Source organism: Ammospiza nelsoni, chromosome 1 (assembly GCF_027579445.1).
Source record: "Ammospiza nelsoni isolate bAmmNel1 chromosome 1, bAmmNel1.pri, whole genome shotgun sequence".
NCBI classification, from domain to species: Eukaryota; Metazoa; Chordata; class Aves; order Passeriformes; family Passerellidae; genus Ammospiza; species Ammospiza nelsoni.
The window spans coordinates 22,303,111-22,325,532 of NC_080633.1; the positions used below are offsets into that span (position 1 = coordinate 22,303,111).

Here is a 22,422-nt window from a genome sequence, read left to right on the forward strand (position 1 = left end):
CATTATCCCATCCTGTCCTGTGTTTCCCAGAGTTTTCAATAAATCATTTGTTACAGTTGTACCATCCTGTATTATGTTTATTTAGAGAAGTGTAGTTTAGAGTTGTAAGTGGCTCTTCAGCGTTTCCTCTTAGGCCCTCTGTCTACATGCTTCAAATCTTAATGTGCACATTTCAATGGAAAGAAAATAGGAACAAAGTTGATACTGTTCCAAAATGTCTCCAAGTAGCTTTCTAATTAATTAGTTAAATAACATGGCTGTTCCCTTTCTTGGGTGTTTTCAGGTCTAGAAACAAGTGTTGCATTTCTATTGGATAGCTGAGTATTTTCTTCCACTACTACTAAAAAAACCTTCTTGTTTCTGGCAGTTGGGACTTAAAAAGTGTTCCCATGTTTGTCTGCTATAGGACTGAATTGAAGGAACCATTTGGGGAGAGTATATGGTAAAGAAAAGAAGAAAAGAAAGGAAGCAAGCAAGCAAGCTGTTTCTCTACCACCCGTTTTTCTTTGGTTTTAGTAGCCGCTCAAGGGTTTGGAGTTTTGGGAATCTTTTAGAGGGTTGTAAGTCAGAGTTTTACAGAAAATACAGCTAATTATATTTTAACCCATTGCTATCCCCTGGCAGTATGAGAGTCTGTGTGAATGAACAGTTTCTTTCAGGCAGTGTTGGTGAGATTTGTGACCACAGTTGTCTGACCAAGCCAGCCGTGTCTCAGCTGTTCTCTGTGGTCTGTGTCCAGAGTCACTGTCAGGAACCTGTGAGCCAGGGAGGGCTCACCTCCCTTTGCTGGGAAGTTTTGCCCAGGATGGGAATTTGAAGAGCTGTTTCCTACCACAGGAAGATGGGGGGCTGCTCTGAGTCACAGATTGTGCTGTTGGGAATTCTTGAATAAAGTCTAATAGATTCAGAAAACTGATCTTTTATTCATTATCATAGACTGCTTTGTCTGTTTCAATGCAATTTTATTTCATTAATGACATATTTTTACTTAGTGTATATATTTGGTTTCTGCATTTTCAAACCAAAAGGTACAAAAGGTTTTGCCATGACTTAATAATAATACTAGTCTTTTCCATATTGCAGTCTACCCACATTGCTCGAGCCAGCTTCCAAGTTGATGCTTTTGGATCATCTTTCATCTTAGATGTGACACTAAACCAGTAAGTAATGACTGTATCTTACACTACATTTGTCCAAGACCTGGTGCCTGTGAAATGGAATTTTCCAGTGGAGTTTTTAGAGGATGTATTATAGCCAAAATATGATTTTAGGTATTGAATTAATTTGTAATGGTATATTTTAGGTTCTTTTGTTACTTTCTTGAGTAGCATTGTAGGCTTTGATATTCCCATTGTTACCACTTGGTACCTATTCCAGTATAACTATTAATTTAGTAGCATAATTTCACTTCACAGAGTCACAGAATGGTTCAGGTTGAAAGGGACCACAGTGGGTCATCTGGTCTAACCATTTATCCATGCAGGGTTATCCTAGAGCACATGGCACAGGATTCTGTCCAGATGATTCTTGAATATCCCCAGTGAGGGACTCCACACCCTCTCTGGACAATCTGTTCCAGTGCTTGGTCACCTGCACACTAAAGAAATTCTTCCTCATATTTTGGTGGAACTTCCTGTGCATCAATTTCTGCATGTTGCCTCTTGTCCTATTGCTTGGCAGCAGCAAGAAGAGCCTGGTCCATCCTCTGGGCACCCTCCCTTCAGATGCTTGAAGACACTGGTGAGGTCCCCTCTCAGTTGTCTCTTCTCAAGGCTGAGCTGGCCCAGCTCTCTCAGCCTTTCCTCCTAAGAGAAATGCCCCTGTCCTTGAATCATCTTTGCTGCCTTCTGCTGGACTTGCATCAGGAGCTCTGTGTCTCTCTTGTTCTCAGGAGGCTGAACTGGACACAGCCCTCCAGGTATGGCCTTGCTTCTGCCAGGTTGCCCTAAAGGCAAATTACAAATTTCACACAGAACATCACAGAATATTAAAAGGGGGATCTCCCAATAACTGGTAGCTCTGAGAATTTTAATAACCAAGCATAAAGTACTGAAGATACATCAATTGCTCAACAGCTAATCCTCAAAAAACAATGAATACTTGGGAATTAAGTTTCTCCAGATGTGTTTACAGCCTTTGGGAACAGAGAAGCATTGTAAGGCAGTAGCACTGTGAACTTCAGTCCACGAGGAAAGATTGAATAATAGTAAACTTACAGTGAAATCTGGTGTGTGGCTTTCACTAATGAGTTTTTGCAGTAGTCTTTTAGCACAGCTGTTTTAACATAGGAGTTGCTTTGCTTTTCTGTCCTGAAGTGAAAAGAGAATAAATAATAGAGTAAATAGAAGTGTTTTGTTAAGTAATTCAGCTCCTAATAATTGCACATAATGTTTTGTGGTTTGGTCTAAGAGTTTGCATGCAATTGCTGCAAATTTTTCTGCTGTAAAGATGAACTTCAGGTTGCAATGACATCCACTCAAATATCAGGTTCATTTTTTCACTTGTAAATAATGTGGAAACAGTGTCAATTTCTTTGCATGCACTGACATTAGTTAGAAAGCACAAGTGAATCCCTGCTGGCTACAGACAGTGGAGACACTGTGCTGCTGGAAGGAGAAGGCAAGAGGCTGCTTTAGAAGTATGATTTTACAACAACTGTATTTTAAAACAGTTATAGAGGAAGAATTTCCTGCTGAGAAGCACCAAATTCTTGACACTGAAATGTTTCTTGGAAGTAGAAATTTTGTATACACATTCATACATTACTGAGAGTAGGCTGCACAAACCTGTTTGAATTTGGCAGGTTAATGTTGTGGTCACAGTTAGTTTCTAAAACATCAGTATTGTCCTTACAGTATAAACTTCAGGTCATCTTAAAAGAAGTAAACACATTTACTAATGGTCTATGAAAAGACAAGGCTTTGATTTTATGAGCTGCAGCTTTGTACATGTTAGAAAACTTCTAGGTAGAATTTTTGTTTATGCCCATAGACACAAAAACTTATGTTTAACATTTTATCTGTTTTGAGCTGAGTGCCATTTTTATGTGATTCCTTTATTGTCTTGGATGATATTGCACATGTATGTGTATGGTAAGACTGTCAAAATGCATTCTTATTGTTCTTGAGAGTGCCAGAATCCAACTCAATATTAAAGAGATTCGCTTTTTATAATATGAAAGAAATTCTATCACAAATTGTGCCAAATGAATAGAAGAAAGTTGCAAAGAAATTAGGATGTTTGGCTGCTGTCCTGATATCTAAATCAACTTCTAAACTACTTCTGCAATGTCATTTGCAGATCACCAAACAAAAAGGGGGCCAGGTATACCAGAGCAACATTTAAAATGTCATTTTAATTATCATTCCTGTGAAAAAATCATTCAGAAGGTTGTAAATATTTTTTTTCTTTTCTTACTCTCCATATTATATTCTGTGTGTATATTTAGACCATAGTAGCTCTATAGTTGAAAAGTAGTTAAATTCCTGTAAGCAGCAAGATTCAAGATTTTAGTTATCCTCTGCAAAAAATATCAGTTCAGTATTCATAACTGAACCTCTGCTAATATCTAAAGTATGCTGAAACAGGCTCCTGTTGTAAAATTAGCTCCTATGTGTAATACACATTTGAGAAATGTTAAAGGAGGTATGGGAGACATAGGGGGAGAAATAATTTAAAATACAAAGGTTGTCAGAAAGGAGGGCCACTCCTTGCCTATATCAGTCTCCTTCCTTGCAGCCTTCATGTTGTTTACAGCTTAGTGTACCTGAGTATACCTGAGCATCATCTGTAGTTACAGTATCAGTGGAGGTCAGTCACAGCTTTGAAAGTGTTCATTCTCCCGTATGGTTCCCCAATTTATGGAGGGAAAAAAGTTCAAAATTAAAATGAGAGTAGCAAATGGGGAGCTTAAAAAAAACCCAGAAATTAAAATATGCTCCTAACTCCAGATGTTTTTCTGCAAATATTTTTTCTTCTTGTGCTGCTTTCTGTGTGGGTGTTATTTTGTCTATTCTTTTCAAATCCATATTTTTATCTGTCAGATTCTCTGTTGCCTCTGCTGCATTTGCCTGTGCTGTGTTATACATACTCCTGTTGTGTACCCTATTTTATTTTAGATTCTGTTGTGTTTGTGTATTTTTTATCTCTGTTCTTATTCAGTTCTCTAGGGTCACACATTTCTTTGTCATCTTTTTCCATCAGGAATAATTGTCCACTTAGCCACCACCATGGGTACTGCACAAATTTCTTATATTTCTTTAACTGTTTCCTCGTCAACTTTCGGTACACTCACAGTTGAGGCTGGCAGAAATGTTGATGGTGTCCTACTTTTCTCTCTTCCCCCATTGCCTGATTTTACCTCTTCTCTTCCCTTGCTGATATTGATTTGGGGTGTTAGTTGAAGCAACTTTCCCTTCTTCTGCCACCTCCCAGAGTGGTGGCCTGCAACCAAAGGCTCACTGATTTCTGCAGTGAAACACGCAGCGAAGATACAGGAAAATAAAGCTGGGCAGGAAAATAAAGAAGTGGACCTTACATCAACATTTCACACATCAGGAAAACTGAGGCACTGGATAGGAGCATTCTGCAAGTCCTGGGTGCAAGTGAGAGGAAGGAAATGAAAAAATTTCCAGCTGGCATTAAAGTGTGGCAGTTCAACACTGAAATCTTATTTTCCTTATTTTGGATCTCAACCAGTTGTGAATGCACATTTGTTCACATTAAATGCAGATGTAAAATATCCTGAAATATAATCTGTAATGACAAAATAAAATAATAGTAAGCTGTTAAAATTACAGTGTAGTTTTCCTTTTTTGGTTTTCCTTAGTGATGGTGTGTTTTCTCCATCTCCATCTTTTATACATCCCCATTCTTTCTCGCTCCTTTTTTCCTGAGTTGCCATAGTGCTTCTACAATGAGCTTTTTTCTAAGAGACTCTGTTTCTTTCTAACTTTCCTTGTCTGTTCAGCTGGCTGTAGCATTTACAAAGGAGCTTTCAGATCAAATCAGCTGTATTTTTAGGAGGTTCAATCCCTCAGGCAGAGGTGAGGGATGCATTGATGTGTTGGTGTGTTTATGAGTGTGTTGCCTTGGTGTCTGTACGCGTTCAGGGCTGCATCCAATGGAGTTTTCTCTGGCTATCCTGGTTATTGCTGCCTCCAGCAATAGCAGAGCCAGCAGCACAGGCAGGTGCTGCTCCAGCCTTCCCACCCTCCACAGGTGTCCAGCCACTGACCCAGACCTGTGCAGGGGTCCCACAGCAATGAAGTGTGCTTCCTCATTTCCTTATTTTAATTCCTTCCCCTTAAAGTTTTTAACGCTGTGGTGGCATCTGTGGCTCAGCAAATGGCTGTTTGTTTTTTAATATAGAATATTTCTTCTTAAATGTAGTCACACAACAATTTACACTCCCCTCTTGTGTGGTAACTCTGTGATTAAACAGCAGAGCTCATCAGGACATGGAACACATTTCTGGAAACCTCTTTGAATCCCTTTTGCCCACGTGTATCTGTCTTAGAGCACCTGAGGCAGGGCATGTTTGTTCATGGGTGAAGCAGACGAGACCTGATGTCATGATGGCCCAAAGCAAGCTGTGGTCATGGGCTGGGTTTGGAAGGAGAGTGCTGCTGGCTTGGGAAGTTGGAAAAACTGTAGTTTTTGTGCTTGTCTGGAGGCTGGATGGGCTCTGACATGGGGGGATCACCCCAGGTTCACTTAGTGGAAACCATGATGGGCAAGAAAGATGATGCTGCAGCATCACGCTGTGTATAAAGGCTGTGGTGTCCCCATCATGGAGACAAGCAGAGAGTGTTTCTTGAGTGTGAGTTTGAAATGTGGTCACTTCTGAGGTGCAGTGTGGACACCAAAGGGTTTCTTGGCCTTCAGAAGGCTCCCTGGAGCATCTGACCACCTGTGAGTGACTTGGCTTCTCATGTTATAACAAGAGGAGCCCTCTCTGATCCCTGATCCTGTCCTTTTCTTTGTGAGAGTGAACACATTGGTGGCCTGGGATCTTCAGGTTTGTGGTGATGGGGAAGTGCTCTGAAGTGCTCTATTTATGGTCACAAGCATAAATAAGGATTTCAGCCTTGTATTTAGTGCTTCAGGACTGTACTGTCCTTCCTGGTGACAGTCAGTCACTAGGAGGGAGCAGAACCATCAGCTGCTTTCTCTTCCTGCAATTCAAATTTAATTCCTTTGGTCCATGTTTTAGTGGAAGTTTAATCTATGCAGAAGTAGTAGGCTGGGTGAGATATGATCAGAAACTCTGCCACTTCAGGAAGCTCACACGTCATCTGTTCCAACTGAGCACCTGCCCATGTCCTGAAGGAGGACCAGCACACTATAAATTGATGGTTGTCATGATCAACTACTTTCAGAAGGCTGAAAGATTACATATGAGGCAATTTTTAAAAACTTTTCAATAATTCTATTTTCTATGTGGAAAATACACACCCTTTTCTCTTAGTTTATTAAAAGGTAGGCAAAACTAAATAGCTTATTCAGAAAATATTGATAGATTTTTTGTATATGTCAATCTTAATTTCAATTATTTCTGGTTAGTGATACTGCAATGTTCCTGGCACCCCAGAAATTGGACTGTTTTGCTTTACCACAGAATGTGTTTTGCAGCTACTGCTGAGAAGGATACAGACATTCCTCATGCATTGTGGGGAATCTTTATTAGGAATGTCTTTTAACTAGGGATTTGCAAACCTTACAGGATCAGACTGTAAACTTCATCAAAAAATTCTGAAAAGAGAAGCAAAATAAAAGTAATCTTGACAGACAAGTGTCATCCTTTCATGAGATAAACTGCTGAAACTTTGCCTGTAATTTCTCTTGGCAAATGGTCTCCAACACTAATATCAATGTGTCATGTAAGCTGTAAATGAAAAACATATTCCTAAATTTGCTCTAAATTGCAAACATTTGGCTCTGTGGAATTCAAATGGATTAATTTCCCCAAGTGGTTTAAAAAATGCAGTTGCACTGCTTGTAACTCCTGTGGTTTTTGGTGGGTTGTTCTCCTGTGCTGCCCCTGTGAGTCTCGCGCTTCTCCTGGTCACCCGCAGGAGGGGAGTGAGAGAACCCGTCTGCCTTTGCTCCTCCACAGTGCTCTGTGCTTTCTGGTCTCTGTCACTCCTGTAGTGGTGCCTGGTAACTGTTTGGGCTCCTCCACAGTGCTCTGTGCTTTCTGGTCTCTGTCACTCCTGTAGTGGTGCCTGGTAACTGTTCGGGCTCCTCCACAGTGCTCTGTGCTTTCTGGTCTCTGTCACTCCTGTAGTGGTGCCTGGTAACTGTTCGGGCTCCTCCACAGTGCTCTGTGCTTTCTGGTCTCTGTCACTCCTGTAGCGGTGCCTGGTAACAGCTTGGGTAACTGTGTGTGGTGAGTGGTGGTCAGATCAAATCTGAGGAGGATCAGCTCTTCCTCTGAGCCCTTTTGGGCTCCCTATGGTCCAACTCAATCCCTTATTAGTTACTTTAGTGAATGTCTTGGATGCACACAGTCCTGGTTTTTCTCACTAGTGGCTGCAATTTACTGGGGTCAAAAGAATTCAAGCTATGTTCACTTTTCTTGTTCATGCTGTGTTCAGGCTATGGAGTCCCACTTGGTTACGATCACATTTTAATAATTGATTCTAACTTAAAATAATGGCCTTTTCACCATATGAGAGCGCTCTGAAACTTTGTTATTTATTATCAATTTATGTGTAGGACAATATAGACTGGGCTCAGGTCTTCTGAATGAGGTACTGAATCGTGTTCTGCACTACCTTTGAATTATTTGTTAAGTAATGTTTATTGTGTGCTCTGTGATCAGGACCCCAGCTGACCCAACAGGACTATTCTTTCTCAGCCCTCTTTTGAGGCCATCCCCCATCCCACTCTGTGTTGGAAAAGCTACTATGATCATAAGTGCAAAGTTATGCAGGCTTGAGAAACACTTTCTCGCTGGTCCCGTTGCTTCATTTCAAGTGTTGATTTTGTTGTTTGGGAGGCAATTATTCTGTTTATTGCTAACACTAATTTGTACAAACTGTTTTGAATGACTTACAGGTATTTTATGCTTAATGAAAATGTTGATTCTGCAGAGATATCTGACAACTGAAACTGTTCGGGCTGAAATACAAAGAAGGATAAGGAAAAAATTCAGGATTTTACTAGTGTATCACTAAACATCCTGACACTGGGGAAGTTGCTTGGGGTTATGCACTTAGACCTGTTTGTAGCATCATCACTCAGGGTTCCTGCCTTTCATATTTGTTTGCTCATTTGTTTGTTTGTTTCATTTTTGTGTTTAAGAAGGGTTGAGACTTAAGAATTTGTCAAAATATAAGTTGTTTTGATTGCTAATTAACCTAACTGATAAACATTTGAACCATAGTTTCAATCTGAAAAAGCTCTGTAGCATGGAGTTTTCCTCCCACCTCAGTGTGTATAGTGTATCAGTTCTTTTTGTAATATTCAAAGTTTAACCTCCTGCATCTCTGACAAAATGGCACTTTTTAAGACCTTTAATAATTTCTTTGCCTTTTTGATGACCTCCCCAGTGTATCAGTATTCTTTGCTGAATTGTACATTCACTACTGCCTTGTCTGTGCCATGTATAAAGGTAGCATAGCTTTCGCATTTCTTATTGAAATCCTTCTTTCCATTGTTCCCAAAATTTGCCCAGGACTTAAATTTTTTATTTTTTTAAACTTCTGTTTTCTCATGGTAGAGTTGACTATTTAGTAAATATGAGTTGTTCTTTAGTCTTATTGTATAATCACTATTACTTTTTAATTTGTAATCCCATGCAAAGAAATCCCTAAGTTGGAGAAGAAGAATTTTCAATAAACCTATGTCAATTATCTATAAGTATTTATCTTCCTTCAGTTTTGTACACCGTTCTATTATGCTTAAAACATCTCTCAAAAGGATAAATTGTTTTGATAAATCAATTATATTTTTTATGTTATAATTTAGTTTTAGGTTAACAAATTTCTGTTTCCTATTATTTCTACATTATTGTCAATAGATTTTTTGATTTAGTAAAAGCTGCTGGTAAACACTGTTGAAATCAGAACAAATTTGTTGCTGACTTCCGTTGGATGTGAAAAGTTAAAGTGATGTCTGTGAAATTCCAGTGAGTGCTTTAGTGGCATCCTGCTTAAAGTGAGGACAAAAGGCAATTTGTTTAATTTACCTGTTATTTCCAAGGGTGTCACTGTGCATCCCTTCATAAGATACTTCCCTAACCCATTAAAAATTTTATGAAAGGCCATTCCTTTGTTTTCCCCTCAATGGATGTGATAAAGAGTATTTTACTGTGTTTAGGCAATTGTATTTACTGGAAGCAATGTTTGTTGGTTTAGAGTGATTAAAATATATGGAACTATCAGCATTAAGTAAATTGCCTTTCCACAGTCTGAATTTTTCTGACACAAAAATAATTAAAGAGAATGTATTAGTGTATGTGTTTGTGTAGGGCAAAAAGAGATTAATTATCCTGAAGAGATATTATCATTCTATTAGCATAATGTTTTTCATTCTTGATAATATACCTTAGATTACCAGGTCATTTAGGAGAAATATATTTCACACACACATATACAGAGATACCTCATACCTACAGATCAGTCAGTGCTATATATCAGTGCTATATTTAGTGTGTTTTAAGTAAAATGGCTCAAACTAGGGAAAAAATCAAATAATGTTTTAGCACCTATGAATTTATCTTTTAAGTGTCAAGTATCTCCAAGTGACTGTAACTTTAACAGTCAAATATTCTTTGGCCATTGTGAGAGATTTTACAAGAAAAATTGTGTTTTTTATTTAGCCTGTAAAAGGGGCTATGATAATTTAAGTATAATTTCTGGATTTACTTTTCCTCTGAAATGGAATTATGTCTTTATATTCTAATATCAGTTTAAGCACCAGAGTTTTAACTTGAATGTTTGATTTGTATTTAGATTACAGCCAAATCCATAAATAATACAAAACAAACCCTTGACCTTTCCAACTAGTTCTTTATTTGGTTATGATTTAACAGCTAGAATACAACTCATGTTTACAAAAGCAAGTGGCAGCCATAGCCAAGTTGGTCTAATAGGAGCAATTATTTTTTCTTACTTGCCTCCTGCCACTTAGATTCTCAGACCACCATGGCTACACCACTACTATGGCCCTGTGAATTGGTACTTATAAATAGAAGGCAGAGTAAAACACAGGAGGAGGGTAGTAAAGAGGAAAAAGCATGAAGTGGAATGTGAATAGCAGGTATTTTCTCTACTATCATTTATAGGGCATCTCTTCCCTGAGTCAGCAGCCTTCCTACTGATAGAGTTTCCTTCATATGCCTCTTCTGGTGCTGTCCAGCCACTCTGCCCTGTTTTTCACTTTCTCCTTGAGAACTCCTTTGGCATCATGACCTTCTGTAAAAATAACACTTACAGAAGCAGAGGAAGTGCTGAAGGACTTTTGGCTTGGGGCTTAAATGCTTTCCTCAGCTAAGCAGTGAAATGAATTGAAATTTACTTTTCTAGACAAGGAGTCAAGGGATGCATAGAACTAGGAATGAAGATATGAAGAATGAAAATAGTCAAAATGGTTACACTTTCTGCTGGGGAATTGGAGGACCTAATGGATGTCTGGAAAAATCATCAGCATATAAACTCTTGGTCTTTAATTCTGTAAGATTATATGAGAAATAGGTTATTCAGCAATTTTCTATTCAGGATAGTGGTTCTTCTTAAATGTGTTTTTAATCCAGAATCTGAATCAACAGTTTGTATTAAAACAATGTGTTGTTAACATATGGAATATCTTAGGTAGCAAATAACAGTGCACAGCTTGCACACACAAACTCTGCTGTGCCTAAGCATTGGACTTGTTTGCTTTCTTTGCAATGTCTGATGAAAGGTGCATCTTTGAAGCCCACAGCTATTTCTTTCTGTGGTTGTGTGAAATTTATGTAACATTGTTAGCGTGTTTTGCTAATGAGATGTGAGATGGATGTGCCCATGTTTCCTCACTCAGTGGCTGGAACAAGCTTCTTCTGCCAGACAATCTGCATGGTGTGGTCTTTAATGAAATTGTTTGCATTTGGCTGGGACCTGCTAGTGGGTAAAGCTGCATTTGCAGACAATCGTGTCACCTTAGTGCAGAAAGAGTTTCCTTGAAGAAAACCACAAACAAATCAAATTCTGGACTTCGGTTTTAAAGGCTTTGCACACAGTGCTGCAGTTTTCTCCCTGGCTGTATTAGCATGAGAAGCAGCAGGTAATAACCCCTCTACATGGGTAGACTTCTTTCCTTTTCCAAAACATGCAGGAAAATCAGGTTTTCAAACCCCAAAGCACCAATTATCAAATGCAAATCTGTCAGGACACACTGATCCTGCTCGTTGCCCTGTTTCCCAGGGGTGCTGTGGCCAAGGGAGCCAGGAGCTCCGTCTCCCAGTGGGGCTGTGTCCTGTCCCACTGCTGCTGCTGCTCCCAGCAGCTGCTGGGCTGAGCCAGGGCCAGGGCCTTTGTCACAGGGCTTTCACCTGGAGGATGCTCTGCAATTGTAGACTGGCTTGTGGTAGACAAATATTCCATTGGTAAATCTCTTATTTCTTCATTCAGCCAAAATCTGCTCTCTTTATGTACTGTAGATGAGGGTTTGCTTGATCACGCGATACTCTCACATTTCAAACCCCTGGAGCCTTGATACTTTGCAGGCCTTTGAATTTAACAGTTTGTGATTCATTGTTATTGTGATTCTTCCATAAGGGCCCATCTATTTCTCTGTTTTTTCAATTAAACTAAACTCAAATTTTCTTTTTAAAGAATTTTCTGTTTTGAACAGAATTCACTATGTCTCTAAAATTCTTCAAATATCTAATTGCTTCCTATTTGGTTTTAGTTCTTTATTGCCCAAGGAGTATGATGAAATAGTAGTAGATGAATAAAGCAGTGAGAGATACTTTACTTGTGCACCTTATCAAAGGAACTCCATTTTAGCTTTTCTCTTTCTTTTCAAGTGTTTTAATGATGGATTATGGAATCTGCTTGTATTACTATGAAATAAAAATGAATTCATGTAAGCCAGAAACAATCCCTTTATCAATTGACTGAAGTACTTATATAATTATATATAAAGGTTATATAATAATAGCTCTATTTCTTTAAAAAAACGACAAAACAATGTTAAAAGAGTATTTATCTTTTGTCCTTTTGCTGTTCCATTTACTTTATTTCTAGCATCCCAAAGGAAATTAAATGCTGTCATCTAGTGTGATATACAGTGCGATGATGAAGAGGAATCATCTTGTATTTTTATTAAAGATGACCTACAAAGACATATTTCTTCTAAATTGGGCTTCTGCCCTTTGTTGAGATGTAAAAGGTCATTTGAAAAGAAAAATCTTTTTTTTCTCTTGATCTTCACTTCTTTCTCCAGAGAAACAGACCCACATAAAATCTACCTTTTATAACAGCTGAATTTATTTTTACCCAGTATTGTTTACCTCATATCAAATCTCCTTGTTCTTGCTGAAGAATCTATTGGGGAGGGTAGAAACACAGGAAGAATTGCAAATATGTGGGCTGTGCCCATCTCCCAAAGTAAAACCCCTCCTGATGACATATTGAAGGTTGGCCTAAATATCAAAGATATGAAATTTGCTTCAAAAGAATAACATTAAAGCATTCATGTCCAAAGGTCATGACAGATTTTTGACTCTTGGTTGCATGTTATCAGATATACCATAGTGAGAATTCTGACACTAAATCATGGTAGAGATAACTAAATACCTCACCTTAAAGGTTATTTCTCTACAAAGCAGTTTAGTTAGAGCAAAACTGTGCTCTGTCTGACTGTAAATGTGGTAATTCCATGTGGCAGCCATTCAGCCTTCCTTTCACAGGGACAGCCTTGGTGGCGACAGTAAAATTACAATTGCCTCACTGCTTATTATTGCTCTTGTAATGAATCACGCTTTCCATTTGGCCTGTCAAATTTAGAGAGTATTCAATGAGGTTTTGATGAGGGAAAGGAGAAGAAAAGAGCTTGATGTAAGATTTCTATAATAGAATGATGCATGTTTTCAGAGCAAAGACGTAAGGAAATCCTGATGTAGCTCTGCTTCCTAAAGGGACAGCTATTTCTACATATCATTGAAGGGACAAAAAGCTTTTTGTTTTGTAGCCATATGTTTTATCATTACCTCTGTTTTTGCTTAATTATAAAAGCAAGAGAATTCTCCCAATGACTTGAGAGACAGTAATCCATCCAAAGGCATCAGACTGTCAATGCATTTCTGCCTGTGTCAGGTGGCCAGTTTGATTACAGAGGAAACTCCTAGAAATTAACCAAGGAAGAAATTTTGTGTATTGTACTTCACTCCAGAAAGCAGCTCATCAGTAAGTGGCAATAAGGAAATGTGAAGCTGTAGAGAAACAGCGAGATCAAGCTGAGTATGATACTGTAACAAAGCTGCCAAGTCCAGCTGAAGAGATTAATATAAATACATTTCCAGTGTTAATGAAAAATGATGGCTGGAACTTTTAATTTATATGTGCATAGCCTTTGCTTTGGTACAGAGCTAGATGGTTCCTTTTGTCTTTTTCTTTTTGGAAGAGTAGTTAAATCTTGCATTACAATGTATTTTCTGAGCTTGCTTGCTGATCTTTAGCCTATACTTATCCATAATCATTCTTTGATCTTAATTTCTTTTTCACTATAAGAGGATGTATTTCTCTTTGGTGGTTTGCCAGAACATCACTGCTAATGGATTTCTGGTGTGCTAGAATTTTTGCAATAGCCAGATAGAATTATATTCCAATGGCCTGTAAATATATAATGTACTGCCACTTGAATTAGGCAGCTATGCTGTAATCATAATTTGCTTTCCCCTTTGCCTGTCTCTTAGCTAGACTACAGGAATTCAAGAGATGCAATTCATCACTTATGGAATGTGTTTGTTTTCCACATTTCGTGGTATGAGTGATACAATTTTGCAGCTGGGAATCTCGAAGACTAGGAGCTGACACTTCTGAATTTCTGCCTTTCCCCTGGGGACCAGGTTCTTGCATGTGTTTTGAGGGCTTTTGAGCTGTGAAGGTCATCTGAGTTCACCTCAATCCTCATCCTGCTCGGTCTGGATGGCAGAAATGCAGCATTTTAGGCCCAAGCATACAGATTTCCTGTCCAATGCCACTTCTGCCCTTTAATCCAGATTTCACTGACATCCTGTTGCGTTTCTTCCCAAATGGCCTGTTTAATTTTTTATTTTTGCAAACTTACTCTTATTCCTGGATGAACTCATTGTTGAAATATAGTAATGTGTTAGACAGTAAATGTTTGAAAAGTTTATTTTCTTTTCCTTCTTCTGTAAAATCTTATATAAATATTCACTGAAACATGGTTTTCACGTAAATACTAACAAGGGAGAAAACTTCACTGAATGTCCCCTTAAGCTGCTGTCTAAGTTAAATTTCAGAGATACAGAGCACTTGCTGCTTCTGTTGAATTTTTGGACTTTGTACAGAAAATTATCCTCAATCAAAGAGAAAAAGCAAATTTGAGATAGTGTATATCTATCTATCTATCTATCTTGGAATTGTTGTGATAGCCTTCATGTTGGTGCATGGTGTAATGCCCATGGATTACACCAGTACAGTATGATAATTCAGTTGGAATGGGTAGAAGCTGTCAGAAAGTCCAAAGAAGCATCTATTATTTGACAGTTCTTCACAAAGAGCACAGTGAACTGTATCAGTATCTGTGCTTTTTAAAAATAAATCTGTGTACACACACACACACACACATACACATATGCAGGTACATATACACACACATAAACACAGAGGGGAATTTCTGCCCTCCCTCCCTCTCCCCACAGGTAGGAATGCATTTCAGACTTTAAGTAATTCATGCATGGCACCTGTTCCTAATAGCAGCATAGAAAGGCTGATACAATAGAATTGTCTAGACATTGTCTGGGTGTGCAGACAGTAGAGCAAGGTAGGTAATGCAAATTCTGAACTTGGCTTCTCATATGGGAGATGAACTTGAACACCTACCTCCTAGTGGGATTCTTTCAAATTTCTATTTCTGTCCCACTCCCCACCAGATTGAACAGGTGGCACTTTGGAGGAGTAAGATCTTCACAACTTTTGTTGCTTCTGCAGATAAATTCTAAAGGGAATTTTTAAAATTAAATAGTCTGCTTTTATTTTGGTTTCAGTTTTTGCACCTTGATAATCATGCAGACAGTTCCTGAGAGAAATTACTTTTTTGCTAAATGAACATGAAAAAAACAAGGTTATTATTGCTTGGTCCTTGCAAAGCCTGTCACAAGAAAGGGCTTGCCCTTGCCTTCAAGTACAATAGTTCAGCACAATATGATTGAAATTAATTTTAATTCTTTCTGCACCTCTTACTGTTATGGACAAATTAAAGCAGCAACATGCTGATGCTTTACTGTGCCAGCAAGAATAAGGAAATTGTTCAAGCTGAAGTTCAACAAGGAAAAGATGTGGACATTTTCAATATTTTCGTTGTATGGAAAGCAGCTTTAAACTGCTTTCAGAATTGTTTGCAGGTGAGTGTAAATCACTGAGGACATAATCCCTTCACCCCATGTTGCTGATAGCATGAGCTCCTTCCTACACACACAGGGAGAAGGAAGACCACCATGGTGCTGTCTAATTGACAGTGTAGGTCTTGGGGGAATGGCTGGGGAATGAAAAAAATCATGAGTTGTTCTCTGTAACGTTGGCCCACTACTCCTTTAATATTTCTAATCTGTGTGCTATTCAAACAAAAATACACCAAAAGATGTTTTAATACTCTTGTTTCAGCTGTGTCACCCAGCAGAAAGAGAGAATGCCAGTGGAATTGCACAAGGGTTATGGCAAACTGTCATGCTCCTGCACTTGAACAACTGCTGCATTTCAGTTTTGCTTTATCCAGATCTAGTTCCTGGTTTTCAGTTATGAATTTCATATTATCTCTATTCAGACTGGTGTATAGCATAAAATAATGTTATATGTCAAATTTTGCCCTTGGGTGAACATTAATAGTTCTGGTTGACTTCAGCAGGAGCTGCAAGCAAACATCCTAATAGAAGAACTTTGCTGTAGACCTAAGTAATCTTTTGATGCATTGCATATTCCAGGAATGTGCATCTCCCTGCTTTCAAAGTATAGAAGTTACAGGAATTATTAACAAGTCTCTTTCACTTGACCTTGGAAAGCCAAACAGGAGGAGCTAAATAATGTGTGGGAATAAGAGGTCAATGTTTGAGCACCTTTGAGATCCCAGGCCCTGAAATCCACTGCCACTTTACCAAAGCATTTAGGATTTTGTTTTTCTATGTGGACAATTAACACCCTAACCAGAGCACAGTGGTTTTAAACACCAGCTGTCAGTAGAAACTGCTCTAGATATGCTTACTGGGACACTCTAAGTGCTTTAATAGTTTTTAAGCTGTATTTTTATTGTTATTGTACTGTAACTGCAGTCAAGTTTTCCCTGGGGTATCTGAATGTAGCTGACAACCTCTGCTGTGGCTTATTGTTGCTACTGAAGGGAAGAGGCAGAAGACCAATCTGTGGGAGGCACCTCACCACTGTCAGCAGTGAAGCTGGCAGAGGAGCCTTTGGAAATCAAGAAACCTTTCCCCTTCACTTAGACCATATGGCAACCAAAATCTTCCAGTTCATTACAAGGGAGCTGGAAAATAAATGAATTTAAATTTCCTGTGAAAGACTAAGCCAGAGCTAGGAATAATCAATATACAGAAAAAACACCTGGAGAAGTTAAAAGGTTGAAGCTGTATTGGGTATTTTGCAGGATATTCTGATGGTATTTTTATGCTGTTTTAAATGGGTAAAGTGGGATTGCCTGCTTGCTTGTAAACTGGGGACACAGCTGTCAGTAAACTGAAGCTGGAGTAGGAAAAGTTTCTGTGTTTCTACAAATTTCTTCATTAATGAGAAGGAGAATTCCCAGTGCCTGATGTGGAACTTGGACCGAGTTTGTCATCCTGACTGGGGGACCGGAGTTGCTGGCTGCAACGAATTTGCCTTTCAGGCACCAAGGCTTTTAAGCATGTATAGAAATCAAAAGCTTTTCGACTACCCAGTCTTTAGAGTGTCTGGGATGTGAGAAACCAGATTTGAGGTTTTTTCAGCAAATCAGCCCAAGCAGGGATTTTTAAAACAGGTCTGCTATCTGTCTTGTTTCCTTAGGTGTCTGTTTCCTTAGGTGTCTGTGTGAGAATTGACACTGGATAGATCCTGAACTAAGATAGAGAAATGCTTCAGGAATCTTTAGTAGGTGTTTAATGATTAAGCTGATGTTAGCATCAGTCTGAAGAACAACAAGAATTTGCTGCTTTAGTGACTAACAGAGGGTGTGAATAGATAAACTGTTTATGTTTTTCTTGCTTTGCTTTCCTTACTGATACAACATCTATGCCTTGAAATAATTGTTTTTATTCAAACTGTGACCCTGTTTAGTAACTTGCAAATAAATGGTCATATTCCCAGTTTGTATAATAAATGAGTAATGAGATTATGTTAATATAATTTCCAGGCCGTCTTTAGTGCATGAGGTTCAAGATTGAGTAGTCCTGTCTAGTCCCCTTTATATAAAGGTAGTTTTCTACCTTAGAACAACTCAATGTCTTTGGGGTTACTAGAGTTTTTAACTGCAATGCATTTTATAAAAGAAGTTTTTCAAAATTAATTTTTTTAAATAAAAAAGAGATGTTAAACATGAAATACAGATATGAAAAACAGCATTAAAATAATACCAACACCTCCAAAGTCTCAAGCTGAATGTCTGATAAGAAATTGGGAGAGGTGTAACAACGTTTGGAAAATGTGCCAAAATATCACAGTTTTTGGTCTCTTTCAGCATCAGTGCACCTGTGCTACAGAGAAGGCAGCTGGTGCTGCCTTGTTGATACTGTCATCTGCCTTCTCACTCTTGTATTGCTACATCTCAAAAAGTTTAGAAAATGGCTGATTGCTTTTTCTGTCCTTGTTGCAGCTTGGTGCAAGCACTCTCTTGTCTCACTATTGCACTTTCCATTGCGTCCTTTCTATACCTGTGTTGTTGCTCCCATTGATTGAATTAGTAATTTGGTATGATTTTATTTGTTTTTTTTAGAGAGAAACAATGCATACATATTGCTCTCCTGGTACCACACTGAGTCTGGCTGTTTTTTTGCTAACCTAGGCACTGTTTTCTGCTTGTTAACTTTGTGACACTTGGAACTGTACAGCTGGAAAAGCATTAATTTTCAGTGTCATACTGGTGCATTCTTTATGATAAATTTTTCTTTTACTCCATGATGCTGAATGTGAGGGGTCTGTGGAGCTGGACACTTTCCAGCTGTCGTGAGAATACTTGATGCAGGAAAGTGCACCCTTTATCAAGGGCCCCTTTGAACTCTTCCAGTGTGAGTGCTGCAGTTACTTGGCTTGACATCAAGAGCAGCATGACATTGCTCTTGCAGTCCCACAAGTGACTTTTTACAGCAGTCCCTCTCCTCCTCCTTCCCTTGGGACTTTGCCTGACTCTCTTCTTAATTTGCATGCTGGATTGTCTCTTCTCACATTTGGTTATTTTTGCTGAGGACATCAGGTCCAGGACATTTGTGTCCCTTAAATTTATTCCACATTAATTTCAAATTGTGTTTGCACTTGGAAAGAATGAACTGTCTCCATGCTGGAGACATAAGGATCTAAGTAATCAAAGGAGTTTTTCATCTTGCCCTCAATGTTTGCTTAAAGTTTTAATGTTATTATCTTAATTTTTAAATTTTCAGGTACCGTGTGGTATCTGCTGGACTATGGGGCTATTGCTCTCTGTATGGATCTTAGTCCTGTGTGAATTCTGCCAAAATACTGCAGAGCATATTTCTGGGTCCAAAAAGGGGAGATTTCAAGGTGACAATACAGGCATATTTATATAAAAACATTGTTTTTTCTGTTCTCTTTTGTCCTTAGCTACTGTTATGTTTAGAAGCCTCATGGCATTTTCACTGCATGCTCTGTACTTCTATCCCTCATAATTTAGGAGCTTGCCTCTATAACAAGGGTTGACTTATGAAATAAATCACCTGTTATTTCAAGGCAACAGTCTCCATGCTTTTAAACTTGTGTAAGGAAAGGACTCTCTAAGACTCTGCTCCGTGAATAAATATCAAGTCATTTTCTTAGCAGCAGCCCCAGTGCTCTAATCCTCACCACCTCTCTGGAATTGTCCCAAGATGTGTGTCAGGAGCTCGATGGTGTGGTGGGGTTTTTTTCCTCAGAAGTCTTGGGTTCATTTGGGGTTATTTTTATATGGTTTTAAACTGTTAGAACACTCTTGTTATCCATGGGCTTTTTTATACAGTGATAGCTTTGTTTTCTTGTACCTTTGTCATGTAAGTTATTGCCCATACAGGTTTCCAACTACTTACATTTAACAGAAGGAATACCTATCACATGATGAAATTTGAAGTATGTGGACAACCTGCTGTGTTTTAAGCAAGGTAGCCTATCCTGCCTGCCGCCCTCTCTCCTTTTCTTCTTTTCCTCCTTTCTTTGGGAGTAAACATTCACAAACACCATTTAATGTGGTATATAAGATCAGTATGCAGCTAGACTCCAGAGAAATGTTTTGGACTAAAATCAACATGTGTATGTTTCTCTTGCAGTGTGGAAAAGTCTTCTAGTTCTGACGTGTACATAGTTTTTATGAGGATTGTTCTTTTCCTGTTGTGGGGCTCAGTGCTGCTGCTTTTATAAGCAGAGGATTATTAAGTACTTCCAGGCCTGTACTTATTCTGGATTTCAATTTACAAGTGAAATAGAGAGTCGGGATCATTGTTGATTTTAGATTGGTCTCAGATACTTCTAATTGCTTCTTGATGCCCCAGAATGTTCCTATTCTGGTCCCACTGATGTTTTTGTCTCGAGTGTCTGAGGAAGGATTGGTGCTTGCCCCAGGTAGGTGTTTGCATAGTGTATGTACAAGTGTGTGCAAGAGCTTCTGTGTTTGAGCTGCCTTGGTAACCCACCCATCCTGTGTGTCCAGTGGTTGTGTGCAGCTGCAGGGAGAGCAAGGATGGTCCATTAGCCAGAAACACCCCTGGGGGTGGGCAGTCCCCAGATCTGCCATTGCTTCACCCACAATCTCGGGAAATCACTCCATGTAACTCGGTCCATGCCTGTCCAGCAGGGTAGTAGACAATCTGTAACTTGAGAGGGTGCTGTGGGCATTAGCATGTTAAAGAGTGTGAGCTGCTCACCTAATAGGTGGGCTCAAAACATGGGAGTTGAATACAGAACTTCCAAACACAAAGGCTTTAAGTGAAATTATCTATCTATCTATCTATCTATCTATCTATCTATCTATCTATCTATCTATCTCTATATCTCTATATCTCTATATCTCTATATCTATATCTCTCTCTATATACCTCTATATATATCCCAGGACCTAGTGTGGTAGTAATTTGCTGTCTGAGTGGTGCACAGAAACTTGTAATATGCACCCTCAGGAATGAGCTATCCTCTGATACTTAGATGGTGAAAATGGGTGGGAATATGTCAAAGACAGCTACTAAATTGAAATGAAAATGGGAGAAAACTGTGATGTCTTGCATGCTGAAACAATCGGCGAGAGAAACACTGTGGCTTTCAGCTCACTGCTTTTCCCATTTTCCCTTGGCGGGTTAGAGCTATTTTTAAACTCAGCATCTTTTAAATAATGCATAAGTTAACAATAGAGACTTATAGTACTGGAAAAAAACACACCAGTGAGCTTAAAAAACCCCAGAAAATCCTTCCCAGACTGCTTTCCAGAAGGGTCTCTGGGAGGAACAGAGCACACTTGTCTCTTCAATTTCCAGACGTCTTTTGCAAAATTCCTTTTTTAGAGCAAATCTCCTGTCTTTGAACTGAGATTTTTCATTTGCAAAGTGCCTTCCCAGTCAAAACAACTGAATAAACCCTCTGTTGAGAGAGGTACATCACTTTATGGGGCCTTATATTTTGGCATAGCGCAGCCCAATCTGACTTTGAAAGTACCTTGGCACCTTGGCATGTCAGGGGGAGTGCAGCGAAAAACCTTTTCCTCTGGGAATAGTGTGCTTGGATGGTTCAGCTGAGCTGTGCAACTGCAGCTACTGATGTTGCCTGCAACCACAGCTACCAGATCTGTGGTCCATGTGCTCCATGGCTATCCCATGCACAGGCAGCCAAACCAGCACAGCTGGTAGATCCATGAACCTGAAGCACTAAATGGCTGCCTGTGGAAAAGGAAAGCCTAGGAATGGTGGCCAGCATGGCTGGTTACATCCACATGGCTTTTGCAGCCTGTTTCCAGTGGTCACACTTTGGTTTCTGTAGCTGGCACGCATCCATGGAGAAGGATCAAGGGAAAGTGGTGGCTGGGAACATTGTCACTCCCAGACCAATTTATGTGGCCCTGATGGCTCTGAGAAAAAAGGGGTTGCAGGGCCTGGGCTGCTGGGCAGATGAATTACCCTGGCAGTCGGGGATTTGTGACCTCTGCGGTCAGGAGCGCAGCGGAGGCTGCGAGCCCTGCAGCAGCTCAGGCTGCACTGCTGCTGCTGCTCCTGCTGCTGCACTGCTGCTGCTGCACTGCTGCTGCTGCTCCTCCTGCTGCTGCTGCTCCTGCTGCTGCTCCTGCTGCACTGCTGCACCGCTGCTGCTGCTCCTCCTGCTGCTGCTGCTCCTCCTGCTGCTGCTGCACTGCTGCTGCTGCTGCACTGCTGCTGCTGCTCCTCCTGCTGCTGCTGCACTGCTGCTGCTGCTCCTCCTGCTGCTGCTGCTCCTCCTGCTGCTGCTGCTCCTCCGGCTGCTGCTGCACTGCTGCTGCTGCTCCTCCTGCTGCTGCTGCTCCTCCTGCTGCTGCTGCACTGCTGCTGCTGCTCCTCCTGCTGCTGCTGCTCCTCCTGCTGCTGCTGCACTGCTGCTGCTGCTGCACTGCTGCTGCCCCTCCTGCTGCTGCTCCTCCTGCTGCTGCTGCACTGCTGCTGCTGCTGCACTGCTGCTGCCCCTCCTGCTGCTGCTCCTGCTGCACTGCTGCACCACTGCTGCTGCTCCTCCTGCTGCTGCTGCACCGCTGCTGCTGCTCCTCCTGCTGCTGCTGCAGTGCTGCTGCTGCTGCACTGCTGCTGCTGCTGCTCCTCCTGCTGCACCCCAGGAGCTGCTGGGGCTGGGCTGGGGGGCTGCAGCTGCTCTGCTCTGCCCAGCAGGGGCTCAGGCTGTGAAGCTGGAGATGGAGCAGGACTGTGAAATTAAGTGCGTTCCCAGGGGATTTGCATCTGCTGCATTTTTTATGTCATCCAGATCTTGTTTTGCTAATGAGACCTCTAACTGAAGGAAAGGGATAATGTCAGTTTCCAGTAATCCTTGTTTG

General features: G+C 40.1%; 1 protein-coding gene across 5 annotated transcripts in view; it reads left to right on the top strand.

The window, feature by feature from the left end:
* Positions 1–1,086: 1,086 nt before the first annotated feature.
* ADAM22 (ADAM metallopeptidase domain 22) overlaps positions 1,087–22,422 on the top strand; it is a 115,563-nt gene continuing 94,227 nt past the window's right edge. For all 5 annotated transcript variants that reach the window (XM_059470644.1, XM_059470653.1, XM_059470663.1 and 2 more), the window contains exon 1: positions 1,087–1,160. The gene's annotated coding sequence lies outside the window, so the exon portion shown is untranslated. The remainder of the gene's footprint in view (positions 1,161–22,422) is intronic.